The sequence below is a fragment of the Symphalangus syndactylus genome, chromosome 9 (assembly GCF_028878055.3).
Source record: "Symphalangus syndactylus isolate Jambi chromosome 9, NHGRI_mSymSyn1-v2.1_pri, whole genome shotgun sequence".
NCBI lineage: Eukaryota > Metazoa > Chordata > Mammalia > Primates > Hylobatidae > Symphalangus > Symphalangus syndactylus.
This window is the reverse complement of record NC_072431.2, coordinates 103,879,088-103,895,190: the sequence shown is the minus strand read 5'-3', so window position 1 is coordinate 103,895,190 and position 16,103 is coordinate 103,879,088. Positions and strand designations below refer to the sequence as shown.

The 16,103-nt window shown below is 44.8% G+C and overlaps 1 long non-coding RNA gene across 1 annotated transcript in view; it reads right to left on the bottom strand.

Moving 5' to 3' along the window:
* Positions 1-4,024: 4,024 nt before the first annotated feature.
* LOC134731382 (uncharacterized) overlaps positions 4,025-16,103 on the bottom strand; it is a 35,103-nt gene continuing 23,024 nt past the window's right edge. Inside the window, exon 4 of the long non-coding RNA XR_010113605.1 lies at positions 4,025-4,329. This is a non-coding gene — a long non-coding RNA (uncharacterized lncRNA). The remainder of the gene's footprint in view (positions 4,330-16,103) is intronic.

Here is a 16,103-nt window from a genome sequence, read left to right as displayed (position 1 = left end):
CGCGGGGAATACACTGAGATGCAACAAGTGATTCTTCTCAAGGAGAACATCAAAGGTGGAGGAAAAACCAATTTTGCTGAGATAACAAAAGATGGTGCTGAACAGTCCCCTAGAGAGGATGGTAAGGCAGCTGTGGGCCTGATTCAGTGGAATGACTTTGGATGGGAATTCAAAGTCTGAGCAGAATTTCTCAGAACAACAGTGGAGACAAAAAGTCTGCCACCAAGCAATCCTCCCTCACTCTCCTGGAACCATGTGGTGCTCAATATCTCCTCTAAAGATGTAAGTGGAGGTGTAAATATTTAAAGAATAACCTTTGTTAGCCTTCTTCCAGGGTTCCTATGCACATATGTGTGCATCTTGCCACAGTGACCCAATGCTTGGGAAGCCCATGGCTGTGGCAAGGGGACACTTCAGGTTTATGTCTGTGCCCAGCTGGACTTCCTCCATTTCCTTTTGGGTACCTCAAAGTGGGTAATTAGCAAAGAAAAACAAACAGAACTTCCGCAGGATATTGACATCTAAGAATCTGGCTTTTGCCGAAGCCTGGATAGAGTTCCATCGTGTGGATTCCTTTCGTTGTCTTTGAACGAGGTGCAACAGGTCAGGGAATATAAGAGAATAACGATTTATTTGGCAAATGGCCCAATGCAGCAGCTTTTCATTGATGTGTTAGAGGGTCCTACAGTTCCTCCTAGAGAGAGCAAGGGAAGGGTCCTAGAGATGGAGCCCCAGACACCCACCTCCTCTGCAATCCCAGCTGGAACAGTGTAACTTTTTATCGGCAAAAGAGTGTTCCAGAGGACCAGTGTCCACAGGACATCTGGTGGGCACTTGCACCAATGTGGGAATTGCACTGAGGTACCAGCTTTGGAATTAAGCAGCAGTTGTATTATGTTTTAGAAAGAGAATGAACTCTTAAATCTGATGCATTCAGTTGATTTCGTGCTCTATCCCAGCTGTGTAACATGGGCCAATAACCTCTGAGGTTCTTCTATAAAAATGGGATCTCAGTGTATAGGGGACATTGTGAAGATTAAATGAGATAAGTGTAGGAGCTCAGTAAAAGCAAAATGATGTATATTGTGGAAGCTCAATTAATACAAGTTCCCTTCATTCTGTCTCTTCCTTCTGGATATGAAGCTTCCAATTACTTGCCCTGCCTGGAGAATGAATTAAAGCTGGTTCTTTTGTACCCCATAAAAGAGCTCTTTTCTACCTTTTACTAGTGCCATGATTGTGGGCAAATCACCTCATGTCATCAGTAAAATGAGGATACTAGATCTATCCTGAATACCTCATGAGATTGTTGTATAAAATAAATAAATAGATGTATGTGAAAATAATCAATGGTAATGCCACAACACATATGTAATTCCAAAAAAAAATTCTCCATTAATAAGATGTCCCTTCAACAAATGTCCATTTTTCCTTATAAAATGTCAGAGATGTTTAGGAAAACTCCCAAGGTTATTTAATTATTGGATAATAACACACTGGTGATGGAAATTAATTACACAGGTACTGTGAAATACCCTGCTTTGCTACTGACAACACCCAGCAGTACACAGCACACGGGTGAGTCCATAGAAAACGAAGGTAATTGTGACAGCAGCAACAGCAGAAGAGCCACAAAGCCTCCTCCACATAGGTCTGTCATTAGCTGATGTCACCAAGGGGCCATAAACAGAAGCTCCTCTATATCACATGGGCCATGAGATAACAAGGTAAATAGAGGGCAGTTGTTTAATTTGTCTATTGTAAGAGAGTTGAGTGCATGGCAAATAGGTTTGCAAGTGCATTTATTACCATCTCGATATAGTATGGTTTCCACCAAGAGTGAGCGAGCTCAGAGCCTGCTCACTGTGGCTGTGCCTCATTTGATGCAATCCAAGGGCCATGGTCAGGGAGTCTTCCGAGTGCCTTCCCCAGTGGCAGTGAGTGGCTTGGGGAGGCATGGGGTTGGAAACACATTCTGTTCTCTGACTTTGGACCAAAGTCCATCATATCTTGTCTCCGAGCAAAATTTCAGTTCCTAAGAGGGCTTAGCTCGGCCTCCTTTGACCTTTAAAACAAAGCTTCAGGATGAAAGCAAAATATTCCCACAGCTGGTGATTGTTATATAGAGACCAGAAACCTATAGTTTCCAGGAGGCCTCCCTGCCTGATTCTGCAGACCTAGTCTGGACGCCTCTCATTCTCCTTAGCCGTCCTGCTTTGCAGTGCTCACGAATGACCAGGCCACCTCCATCCCCAGGGGTGATGGGGATACCCCCTCAATATTAAAATCCCAGGACTAGTCACACAGGGCGGATAAACAAAATGTGGTATATACACACCATGGAATATTATTCAGCCTTAGAAAGGAAAGACATTCTGACACATGCTACAACATGGGTGAACCCTAAGGACATTATGCTAAGTGAAATAAGCTAGTCACAAAGGGACAACTACTGTATAATTCCACTTATATGAGGTGCCTAGGATAGGCAAATTCATAGAGCCAGAAGGTAGAATAGAAATTACTAGGGGCTGGGAGAAGAGGGGGAAATGGTGAGTCTTTGCTTTAATTGGTACAGAATTTCAGTCTGGGCTGAAGAAGTTCTGGAGCTGGATGGTGGTGCTGGTTGCATGACAATGTGAATGCATTTCATGCCACTGAACTGTATACTTAGAAATGGTTAAAACAGTCAATTTTATGTTCCATATATTTTACCACAACAAAAAAATGTACTTCTAGAACTAAAAAAAAAAAATCAATACTGAAATTAAAAACCAGAGGAACCTCCACATGCCACAAGGAGCTTGCTCTGATGAGTCTGGTGCACAGACATCTCATTGCTATATTGTTTTGTGATGCTTCTATTTGTATCTCCTTTCCAACGTGTGACATTTGTCACAACTCCGAAAGATGTGAGACAGTTGGGATGAGGCCAGAATAAATGTTTTTGGATGGGTTGTGCTTTTGTGTTCGGCCATGTGAAAGCATTTTTGTGGAGGTTGACTCTTCCAGTATTTTAAGCAATTTACAGATAGGGTTAAATACCTGGTTAAAATCTTTCTAATGTGTCTGGTAATCATTTTAGCTGTTAATGCATAATGTGAATGCAGACATACAGTTACAAGAAAATCTTTCCCACTTGCCTGCCTCTTGCTTAGATTACAGAGGGAATGCATTATAGACAATAAAACCTAAGGGGAAAAAATTGCCACCCTGTCTGCTTCAGTTCTGCCATTAAACCCAACGATGGCGGCCATTGCCATGTAAAAGGAAAAACAACAAGTTTACAGTTCCTCATTTCCCATGGTAAACAGATTGCTGATTTTAATTTTGAAAATAAAGCGATGGAGGCTATGTAGGTCTGTAAATAAGAGTGTGCATCTCAATTTTCTGCAAATGCTTAAGTGGTTTACATCTGTTTCCTCCCAGTTGTATTTCTCAAACATGAATTTCCATTTTAAAAAGAGTCATAAAATCACTACTGTTTCTCTGTGGATCTATTAGCAATAAAATAGCCTACAGAGGTTTGCACAGCCATGGAAAATGTACAGTGATAATAGGCTGTCCTGCTGTTACATGGCTTATGCAAACTTTACATTTATCACGGCAGAACCATCTATCCGCAGGGTTGTAGCACAGCAAACAACTGAATAAAAAGGACCCAGAGAAGGAAGATGAGACTGAAATCTCTGTGTACACATCATTAATCAGATAAGATGAATTCTCAAACTTGGAAGCGCATCTCCTCAAAGCCAACTGAGAGAAGGAGCAGGAGGGAGAGAATGTGTCAGGCTGATTGCAATCTGCAATGTACAACTTTCCATAAAAATTAATCTCCAACAAACAAAAGCATTTGTTCCTCTCATTTGCATGCTGTGTGGTTCACTCCTCTCCTGCGTGTGTGTGTGTGTTTTAAGAACCAAGCCGGTCATCTGTTGAAAACTTTTACTCCAGCAGATGACGCAGTTATTCTTTTATTGCTTTAAGTAAAAGGGCTTTAAAGAGCACATTACTTTCTCACACACAGCGCAGCTTCCTTAGTCCTCCCCAACAGATGGGTGAATGTGGAGCATGTCCGTGGTGCCCCTGAAGCCTCACATCATAAGTGGGACTGAGGGTTCAAATCTCTGTCCCCACGTTGCATCCCAGTGAAGTTCTACCACATACAGGGAAGGAGGTGGATTTATTCTAAATTAATTCACTGAAAGTCTGTAATGATACAGAGTAGGTTTCAAAATGGCCTTCTTCCAAAACACGCGTGCATGAGGTACGCCTGATCCTCTGTCTGGAAGTCCCGAGTCTCTCAGTCCTCTGAGGTGCCTTGTTTCCCTGTAATAGAAAAGCATCATTAAAATATACTGTTAGAATTTAAATTGCTTGGCGTCTCACAGCCTGTTCCATTGAGTAGAGTATTATTATTTTATAAAAGTGGCTTTGTTTTGTTTTATTAGTTTAATGGAGAGAGGAGTTTGAGAAATAATCCTTGAGGCTTTTAGAGGGAAGATGGAAAGGACACCTTTCAATCAATGCCAGAGTTAACAATTACTTAAATATATTTGTCCCTCAAAATTCTGTGACCCCAGGAATAGATCAAGATAGGGATGAATGAAAGGAAAACAGTAGGGAATGGCATGACAGCTGAGGAGGGCAACTGCCCCATCCAATAGCCCAGTAGTTCCTGCCCCTAAAGAACTGCAGGTGTTAGTCAGGGAGAAGCCTGTTGTTTTGAATTACTTCACATTGCTCCATTCCTAAGGGGCCTCCTAGTTACCCACCGCCACATCACTGGATCATTCCAAATAATTGGGTGGGAAGCAATCTAACAACCTCAACCCATCTGTGGATCAGGTAACTGGTTACTATGACTTGATCGTTTTTAAACGTTGGTTTGACAGCATATGCACATCACTAAACAGTGTAGGGTTCTGGGGGAAGGAGGTGTGTATTTGGATTCCACATCAGATATTCTTATGTTGAGCTGCCTCATGACCCCGGAAAAAGGAGCCATGAGTTCCCTGGCAGCTGAAGCTGAAAGGGCTCTCTGCACCCACATTCCAGTTGAACTTGCTTTCCTCTCCTGCATGTCTCTCTTACTGAACTTTCCATGGTTGCTTATGTCCTCTGGCATTGGTTCTCTGTGAGCAGTTCCATGTTTGATAGTTCATATGGTAGACTTCCTAGGCCCTGCAAAGCTTGTAACATGACTGTAGAACCACAGCACTTGTCCCAGCCTTGTGTGGCATGCTTACAGCAGAGATGCAACGTTAAGTTTCAGTAAGATCACCCAGCCCCACCTCTGCTCCTAAATGTCTTGGAGAAGAACCAGGCATACGATGTGCAGCTTCCAAAGTAGTCTCAGGGCCTCTTGTTGGAGAGACAGATGTAGGTTGTTGGTCTTACTCCTCATTGATCAATAGTATGCGATGTTGGCTCTTCTTCCACAAAGAAATCTGAGTTCATTAGCAAGACCGCCTGTTTTTAAGTTGAGTTGAGACTCCCCACTGGGGTGTCCTTGGCAATTCTAGGAGGTGTCCATTTGGCCCCTTTCAGTGATTCCATAGTGTCTATGGGTTCCCATTTCTCTTGGAGTTCTTTAGTGACCCCTTCCAGAAAATCCTGATTCTAATTAGAAACATTGCTTCTGATCATGTACAGGGTCCTTCTGCAGATCACTGACAACTGTACCAAGGCCTAATCACAGTAGTAATAATAATCACTACAGTTACTTAGAACTTCCTATATGCAGGTAACACACACTGAGGCCCAGACAGGCTCATAAGCTTGTCCAAGGCATGCAGTTAATAAGGGTTGGAGCTGGGATTTAAACCCATGTTCTTAAACCCCATGCTATACTTTCTCTTCAATCCCACTGTCTTCACGATGTTTTATGTTTGCTTAGTGGAAAGAAACTCCTTCTTGTTTCCAGCCATAAGAGCAGGCCTGGTAGAGACCCCCATGCACTGGGGGCCCCCTGTTCCCTTCTCTCTCTAGTACGTTTCACTCTGCTTCCTCTGTAGTCTCGACGCCGCTCCTTCCTCCACACCTCCCATCCCACTATACATCTTTTACACAGCAGGGCAGGGTGATTCGCTGCATGCTAGGCAGTAACTACATAGTAATAACAATAACTCTTGGTACTTAGAGCTCCTCATCCAAGGACGTCACCCGAGCTTAAAGAAATTTAAATATATCTGTTCACAGCAGCGTGGTGGGGATGGTTTTGGTCTCATTTTCTCCAGGCCTGAAGAGAGATGTGCACATTTAAAGGAAGGAAACACCAGCCTTCCTAATGAGGCCCCCCTGACCAGAGTGGGGAACTGAGAAAGAGAAGCAAATAGGGGGAGGGCCATGTAGAGTAATGGTCTCTCATTTCCCTGCAGTTCCTTCGCAAAGTACATTTGACGCTTGGCAAGCTTGCTGTCTCCAGGAGCCCTCTGGCCTCATGGTATTGAGGAGAAAGGGCTGCCCACCAGCGGAGTCTCTGTTATGTTAGCCACCAGCGTCCAAGGATTTGCTCCAGAAACTTTCCTTATGGTGAACACCACTTGGCTCTGGTGGGGAGGAGGGAGCCTGGGTCTGATGGCTTCTCCACATCCCTGTCTCCCTCCTATCTTCAGGACTGCCCATTCCCTCTCCTCCTGTGGGATGGTTCCCTGTTCCTCCTTTGAGGGTGGATCACCCACAGGCTTCCCCTGGCAATACTCCACATCCAGGGCCTTCTGCATGCACAGGCTGAGTTGCAGCAGGGGCTCTCTAGTGGAGGGACACAGCTTCTAAACCCTCATTTGCTACTCCTACCTTCCAGCTATCCCTTCCTTGCCAGAGTTGAGCCTCTGGGCTCGGTCCTCACCTACCTGGGCTTGCAGAGCACGCCACCCTCTCCTGATTTAACCTGACCCTTTGACCAAACCAACCTGTCAACACTGCACCTCCATGTGACACACTGGAGAGATAGATCCACTTCAAGGAATGAACCTAACTGGCTTCCTTAGCTATGGAAATACTCTCAGATCTTGAATTAAGAGTCAGTTAGTCCTCTAGTCCTCAGAAACTTGGAAGTGGACGATCAGCTGGGAGCTCACAGCACATGTCTGGTTCCCTGCAGACCACACCCCAGAATGACAGCCAGCCCATCTGCTGATGCACCTGCTACATGCGAGTCACTGCCCCAGAGGCTGAAAGGTTTGCAGAGAAGTAGCAGGCTTTGTTCTTACTCTCAAGAAGCATGCAGTCATAAGGGGAGATGAGATAGGAACACACACAAGTCTAATGATATCCTGAGTTTCAGGTGAGCTCCAAATCGTCATTCCAAGCATGTACCCAGCTTTGAGACTGAAAGGTGCTTCCCACCTCAGTCCCAGTCACAGTGAAAAATCCAGAAGAAAGAACAGCAATTTAGTTGAGGTAGATGAGAGGCATTTCAACGGTAAAATCACTCGAGCTTTTCCCTCTGACTCAAAGCAAATACATTGTCAAATACACTGTAAATATACATTTGCACTATTTATTACCTCTGCCTATAAGAGAAAATTGTATTAGGTGATTGTGCTGAAAATGTGTCAAAAATATAATTTGCATCTCTTTTATGTGGGTGTTTTTGTGTGTATTTGCTATATTTCAGTTTGCTAATATGCATATATATCTCTGTAGAGACATATATAAATGCTGTTTAGTTCTTCTGATCTTTTTATTTGCTTGGTATGAAGATTTCAATATAATTTGTGATTCTAAAAATATTACTTTTGAAAAACATGGTATAGATCCTTTGTTCCCCTAATTCCCATAATCCAATACAATAAAACATTTACTAAAAGTATATTAAGAGAATGTCCTGAAGGACTTGCTTCTCTTTGACAAACTGTCACTGGAGGATTATGCAGAATGTTTTCTGTGATGTCCTGAATTTCATAGAATCCATCTCTCTTCAGTTAGGCAAATTTCCCAAAGCTTCTCCATAATACCTAGATGGGAAGATTCATTTTCCTCTTAGCAATCCTGCAAACTACGGGGAACTGAGATTTTGATTATTAGCCCTCGTGCTTTACTCTGTGGATGTCATGGATTTCGAGAGGAGGTATATTCTTTTGCATTATTTGTATTTATAGCATTTAATAGTATCTTTGTTTAAAAAAAGACTTGCAATTATGTCTTGTTGGTTGCTTTCAACCACCTTAGGAAGCAAGCTAACATCCCCCCAGTTAGTGAAGAAGGAATAAAGCCAAAGAGGAGATTATGTCATTTTAGGGTCACACAGAAAATCATTAGAAGATTAAAACTCAAGTCTCAAGTATTCTGCTTTGCTGTTGGAAGTGTCACCTTAGTTTCTTTTTCTCATCTACAAGCCACACACCTATCATTTTTCCTCAACTAGACAATACCTAGGGCCAAGGGAGGCCACTGTCCTTTCTATCCTATTTTGAACTCTAGAAAGAAATCCCCTTTTAGATTTCCCCTGGGAACTTGGTCCCACAGTGTGGTCAGGGAGAGAGAAACCGCTAGAAACTGTATAATATGACCTCCCCTGCCAAAAAATGTGTATGTTGAAGCCCTAACCCCCATTGTGACTGTATTTCAAGATTGGGCTTTTAGGAAATAGTTAAATGAATTCATAAGACTTTGCCCTTAATCCAAGAGAAGTGGTGGCCTTAGAAGAAGAAGAGCAAGATCTCTCTCTCCACACAAACACTGACTGAGGAAAGGTCCTGTGAGAACAAAATGAGAAGGCGGCCTTCTGCAAGCCAGGAAAAGAGCCCTTGCCAGAAACCAACCCCGTCAGACCTTAATCTGGGACTTCCAGCCTCCAGTACCGTGAGAAAAAAGGTTCCTGTTGCTTAGGCCACCCACTATATGGCATTTTGTTATGGCAGCCCAAGCAGACTAAGACAGAGATCTTAAGATTTTGCTTTCAATTCATCTCTTGGGGCCCATGTGGCATAGACAGGACCTAGAAGCTGCTCAGAGTCTGGGTGGGGAAAAGCTTACCAGAGTGGGTGCTGTGAGAAGGATGACCTGGCTGCAGAGCGGACCCCTGAGTCAGTGCCAGGTGAGACTAAGTTGGTAGCCAGGGGTGTCAGCAGCAGAAAGAACCAGACTAGGAGTTCCCCAGCCACACACTTCAGGAGCCATTGCCAACAGAGCAAGTAGCTCTCAGGTGGACATGGGCATCACCCTGGAGGCCAGAGGAGATCAAGGACCTCATGCCCAGTGATCCCCAATCTGCCCTGCTCAGAGTGACCTGGTCAGACTTGTCCCTCCCTCCACATATCCAAACACCCTCTGAGGGAAAGAAGAAGTGGCAGAAATGACATCACTGAGAGATGGAACATTTTTATCAAAGAGAGTTTTGACATCACCCATAGGGCCTAAGTCATCTGGACTAAATGTCAACAGGATTAGAAGTGAGTTCATTTTCCCCTCTCTGCAGGTGGGGGCTCAAGAGCAAGGCTAGGTTAGTCACAGGCAAATAAAACAGTAATCTCTTTACCCACACAAGCTGTAATTCAGATTGAATTCGTGAGTTACTACAGAGGAACCTGGGGAGGGCACCTCTTCCCAGGGAGAGGCAGGTTTGGGGCCAGCTACCGCCACATTCTAGAAACTCGTTATCTTGGGAGTTTGTAAAGACGATGCCTGCCTATCCACCCTTTATTCTGTCTCCCTCTTGCTTACTATAGGTAAGCTGTACTGTGTCATTTAATACAATAGAGGGTGGCATTCATATACTTTTATCTTCCCAACTGTGTTGTAAGCTCCCCTTGAGCAGAAACATAAAAGAGTGCCAAGTACAGAGCTCTGTGTTTGTCAGCTAAGCAGTGATGCTGCCCTGCTTTGGTGGAACTTGAGTGTGTCTGTAGGTTTTGCAGCAAGCTTCAAAATCCTAGCTGAGGACTCCTGGGGTGGGTCCCCGCCCTGACATTAGCTATGGCACCTTGAACAAGTCAGTTTCCAGTTCAGGACCTCAGTCTCCACATTTGTAAAACAAAAGAGTTGAACTAATGGACTTTTAAGATTCCTGTTCAAGCCTCCTCTTGCATGAGTATTTGAGATGTCTTGTTCCATCTTGTATCTCCCCAGTGGGCCATTTGGAGATCTGCAGCATAGTCATAACTGTGGCTATAGAGGTTGTCCTATATTAAGTAATCTAACCTATTCAATTCCCACAACAACGCTTTAGAGAAGGTCCTGTTATTGCCGCCACCATTTTATTGACAAGAAAACTGAGACACAGGGAATAACTTGCCCAAGGACAAGGTAATTGTGCTGAAAATGTGTCAAAAATATAATTTGCATCTCTTTTATACAATTTGCAAATATAATTTGCAGCAAGTGTTAGAGCTGGGTTTCAAACTCAGAGACAGGCTCCATAGTCCTGTCGGGGCCACCTCACTGTGCTGCCTTTAGGACTGGAAACCAGTGGCTGATAGGTTGGCTTTGGGGAGGAGAGGGCAGTCCACACATCCTGAGTTTAGGAATCTGTAGAGGTCCCTACTGCCAGGGCACACTTTCACTCCAAGATATACTTGCCCTCCCTCTCAAAAGATTGTTTTCTAGCTTGTTCATTTCACAAGCATTTCTTGAATGTCTGCTGTGCGCCAGGCAGCCTTGGGCTTGGACTGGGATCTGAAGTAAGGGCTATTAAAAGGGGTGGGATGGAGGGGCAGGGTGTGGCAGATTCTCTGCAGAAGGTCAGTTTCTGAGATTTTTTTTTATCACCCTCATTCCAGGAAACTTAATTCTATCATCTCATAGGACGCTCTAGGACATCACCATGGGGCTTTTGGCTAGGCCCCAACAGAACCCTGAATAAGCCCTTCTTAGCCTGTGATTTATAATTTTCTGAATCCTTAACTGGCTTATTTGGCTTTTGCCAGGAGGTGGCAGAGAAGAGGGAGAGATCGGAATAATTGGTCCTATCAATAGGTTTGTTTGTAATTCATTTTACTTCCCTGCCATGAGAAAACATGCATTTCTTCTTTTGAGCACAGTGACTTTTTCATGCAAAGTAGTCATTCCTCAAATGACAGATACTAGCTGAACTGGAGGCAATGTTCTGTATTGAAGAACATCAGTGACAGTTGCTTTTCTAAACAAGACCATGGGCACACATGAGGAGCCTGCTCTCATTCCCACAGAGCTTGACGCATTGCAGCAACCAACCCTCGCCAGAGGACAAGCACTCCCTTCTCCTCAGACTGAATGGAGACAGGGCTGGGACCTCCAGGAGACCCCGCAGCTGCCAGGTGCCTGCCCAAAGCTTGCAGGTGGCATGGGTGTTTCAGAACCTATTGAGGTTACCCAGGTCAGGGTAGAGAAAACAGGCCCTTCCCATGTAGGTAGACAACCCTACCTCATCTGGTGGGCCATGCATGTTTGCTGGAACAGCAGCCCCTTGTCCTGCAAATGCCGGAGACGAGGATGCGCGGGGGTGAGACACACATTCTCAGCTGCCCCCTGTGCCCTACGCTCCAATGCCAGCCCAGAGGAGGAGGACATTGAGGCCCTATCATGCTAAGAACCAGGGGCTGGAAAACTCAGCCCCAGCGGGTAATGCAGACCCCATTTGGAGCTCCCCCAGGATGTGCCGAGTCCACAACCGAAGGGAACTGGCCAAGAAGCCAGGAGGGGTGGCCTCGTCTCAGCTTCAGTCACAACCACGTGTGATGACTTGGGTAAGAAGAGGCCTGAGGCCCACACAGATGCCCTAAATGGTTTCCTCAGAGCAGTGTGGTCCAGATAGACCATCTCTGGTGCCTCAGATGGAAAACAATAGGTGGGTTTGGGGGTCTCCAAAGCAAGAGAGGCTTTGCCCACCAAGCCCTGCCCGGAGCCACTGTCCATTCCCTTTCCCCAGCTCCCTCCTTGGCCTGGCGAGGGAGGTGGTCTGCTGTCCTCTGCAGTGCCCTGGCAGAGCTCCAGTGGGAATGTCAGCCTGGAAGACATCCCTGGACTGCATGATTTTCTAAGCGGGCTGTGGCGGTGGCCAGGAGCCAGCAGCCCTCCCACTCTCTTTGGAAGGCGGTCGTTTTGTCTGCTGGTGCTGCATCAGGGGCCACCTGAGCCTGCAGCCTGAAGACAAGGCTCCAGGGACACTGCCTCAGGCCACAGTTGACCTTCTAGAGTCAATCACCTCTATGTGTCTCTAGGAGAGGCAAAAGTTGTCAGTGATCTACAAACCACTCTTTCGTTCTAGATTAGAGCTGCAAGTTGAGAGGGGAAGAAAAAGGAAAAACAAAAACAAACCCCAAAGACACAAGTACTGAATAGTGTCAAAATGAGCTAGGCTCCAAGTCCATTCTTCATATTGTTCCCTATTTTCAATAGCTACTGGGTGCCAGAGAAAAAAAAGGAACAACTTTAAAAAACAATTAGCGGGACATGTGGTGTTCATTCTTGGCTGGAACTATGCAGCCTCATCTGCCAGCAAACACTCCGCAGTCTTTCATGAAAAATGCTTTAGAACTAATGAGCTATATTTGCATTCCCCATAGAATGGATTTGGAATTTTTCATCTACGCTGCACCGTGAAAAATGGATGTGTTTGGCGCCGAAGTCATTTGAACGTGAAGCCCAGCCTCAGTGGAAAGACAACCTTCAGAAAAACTTTCCAAGTAACTTTTCATTCGCACTTGCTTCCGCCAGGGAAGGTCAGGCTTGTGTGAAAGATGGAAATTTCCTGCACAAACCTAGATGCTGATGAGATTTGTTTTTGTAGATAATCTGCAGCAGCGAAATTTTTCATAATGTCACTGCAAAATAAATTAAAATGTTCATCTTCATATGGCTGGTTCCATTGCATTAAAATAAATGTTGCAAGCTCATTTAATTAGTATAGTTAGGAATGTCTCTTCCCTGCTTCACTGACTCTCCAAATCACAAGTTAATTTGTCAAAATCAGACCATTGTTTTTCCTTCATTCTTCATTACTAGAGACAGCCCCATTTAAATAAATGTTTATGCTACAGAGAGCAGAGCAGTGAACAACCCCAAATATTTTCATAAGCCAGTGCTGGAAAAGTTTAAGACACACGGAGCGAGGGTGCATTTTTTTCTTCCCTTTGTGGTTATTGGATATGTGACTGGCTGGAAAGGCACACAATCGAGCAGTCTGCTGTAACTGATGATGTTCCGCCCGCCATTGCTCATGTTGGCGGGCTACATCCTCTTGAAAGCAGTTTTCTTCTATGTTTTCAAAGACAAATGATGACAAAAGATAGCATCTCTATAAATTACCCTCCTCAAATCGTTCTCTTCAAGAGCCCTTGGTTAATCAATTAGTTGGTGTTAGGAAGGGGTCTGAACTAGGGTGGGGGGGTAGTCCTAGTGTTCACAGTCATTCGCTCACCATGACTGGCTGCGAGCAGCTGGGCATTCCTGCTGAAAACTCAAAAGATAACCGAACTTCTTTCCCCCTTGCTTCCTGACCCTCCCAAACCTCCAAGAAAACATCAGAACCATGGGGATGTGGTAGCCAGTACTAAAGCAGGAGTTCCTGGCAGTGAAGGTGTTGGGGTTAATGATGAAGACCAGGGAAAAGGGGTTCACAGAATTGGCTGAGGGCTTATGTGTGCAGAGGTCTTCTGGAAGACATCCATCAGTAATGGATGAAAGAGCTTATCAGATCATTAGCAGCGCCCCATACTAATGAGATGTTGCATTCCTGCTCGGTAGAGACCCCTCCATTGGAAAATGCCACAGTGCCTGGCTCTATATTCAGCCTCAACCAGCAGAAGGTCAGCTTTCCTCTCTGCAGCTTTGTCCTTTGCCATGATGGAGTGATCCAGCCTCCCTTTTCCATGAGAAGCTAAAAGATAGGTTAGCGTTTTTCTTTTTCTTGTAGAGTTTTCTTGCCCCATTACCTGCTTTTTCCCCCCGCTGCTGTTCTTGCTTTGCAAGTCTTTTCTACTCTGGAGCAAATGGGTGCGAGGAGAGTGGATGTGCTTCTTCAGATTTCTTGCAATGTGATGAGTGAAAAGGCTTTCAAAGTTGCCCTCACTATGACTCTGATGAGCTCTGGTGTGTAGAATCAATCTTTTCTCTTTCTATTCTTTTCTTTCTTTCTTTTTTCTTTATCTTTTTTAAAATAAATCCTTGGGATAAACTTTACTTCATTAATACATTATTTCATTAACCAGAGGATTTAACGAGTGCATATTCTACAAATGTACTTGACTTTTGGAGGTCAGACTTTGGAGGTGAGCTGCCCAGGACATAGGCAGGCAGGAAGCAGCAGCACCCCAGGCTCCCCACAACACTTGGGAGTTAACTGAAAGCTGTGCTGAGCGTGCCACTGTGCATTCATTCATTCGCTCATCCATTTGATAAGCGTTTGTTGGCAGGCACTGAACTAGACCCTGAATGTGGAGAGTCAATCTTCTTTTCTCACATAAAAAAATATGGAGTTTTCTGAATAGGCCTGGGCCAGTACACCCTGTAGCCTAGTGGCCTGACCCCTGAACCCCAGTGACTTATCTAATGATGGTACAATTTATTGAAAACATTTGTGTCTCTGGTTGGCTGTGGAGCAGTCTTTGTAAATCAAGGAAACTGGAGAGCAAAGCCAGGTGCATAAAAGACAAGCGAAGTGAGCTGGGGGAAGGGCCAGCATTCGGCCTTGGTGAGTCTAAAGGAAATACAGAATTGTCACTTGGAGTCTCTTCTCCTTGGGTCAGCTCAGTCTCCAATGTGTATGCCGGGGAGTACAAGAAGGACTGACATAAGGGTTCTCAACATGGAAGAGCAAACCAGGGAGCAGAGAAAAGTTTTCTTAGGGCAAAAAAAATATCCTGCCCCATAATGTTGGCCGGGTTCTGTGTCCACAGATCAAAAGCCAGGCTGGAAGCACGGAGTCAGATACACACAGCAAACAGAACAGGCAACTGCAGGCAAACCCAGCCAAGCTCTGGGAGGCGGCTGCCACCTGAGAGGGCAAACCTCGCTTCAAATCCCCTACTCTACTCACCAGCTGTGACCTCGGTCAAATGATGGGCATAAGATTATATACATACACATACATATATATATGTATATATACACACACGTGTATATATGACATGGTTCCCATGAAAATGAAATGAGACACTGTATAAAAGTGACCTGGCACATATCGAGTGTTTGACAAACGTTGGTTCTCTTCTGGGGACTTTCGGAAGGGATAAGGCAGCAAAGGGGAGGGCAGGTTGATGGATCAGAGTGAGTGTGGTAAATACAGTGACCATTGACAAAAATCAGTTTCTTAGTGAAATTGATTTTTAATTAAGTCTGGCTGTTAAACTATGTTTGAATGGGACACTGCTCTGAGACTGAGCCACATATGTCTCTGGTTTATATGGGTTACAAAACTCACAGCTTTTTGATCAGGCATGAACTTAGTGATCATCTGGTCAAAACACATTCACAACTTGCAAAAGATTAGATGCCTTCCAAGGTCATGCACCGGTTAGCAGCTGCCTCCTGCCTCCCGCCTCCCGCCTCCCTTCAGATGGGTGGAGGCTATAGAACACCTGTGACTAAGAAGGCCCAGGCCCCCAACCACTCCTCACATGGCAAGGTTTCCCAATCTCTTACCATCCTTTTCATCCTGCCTTAACCTTCTCCACTCTTACTATGTTCTTTTTAAAATGCGGTGCTCAAAACCAAATAAAACAGCCAAAACGCGTCTGACTCTGGCAAAATAAAAGGGAAGTGACCTCTTTTGTTCTGGAGAAGTCTATGATTAAAGCAGCCTATTGGCAGCCACCCCATATTCCCTTGACAGTCACCTGGGATCCCCAGGACTCTTTTTTACAGCTGACTGGATGTCAGCCCCCTTCAGCCTGTAGGTGTGTCATTGGTTATTTATCCTGATGACTGAACCTTATGTTTATCGCCATTAAATTCAGTGAGTTTGGGGCTATCATTTTAGACTGTCAAGACCTTTTTGCATCATAATTCTGTCACCTGGTGGATCAGTTTTACTTCCTAGCTCTGAATCAGGCTGTTATTCTGCCAGCCACACACCTCTTCCTCCAGTCCTCAGGGATAACCTGAGCGACTTTGTCACAAGGTTTGCTTGAACTCAAGATACTCATTCCTCTCAGCTTCCTGTTCTCACGGGTACCATGGCT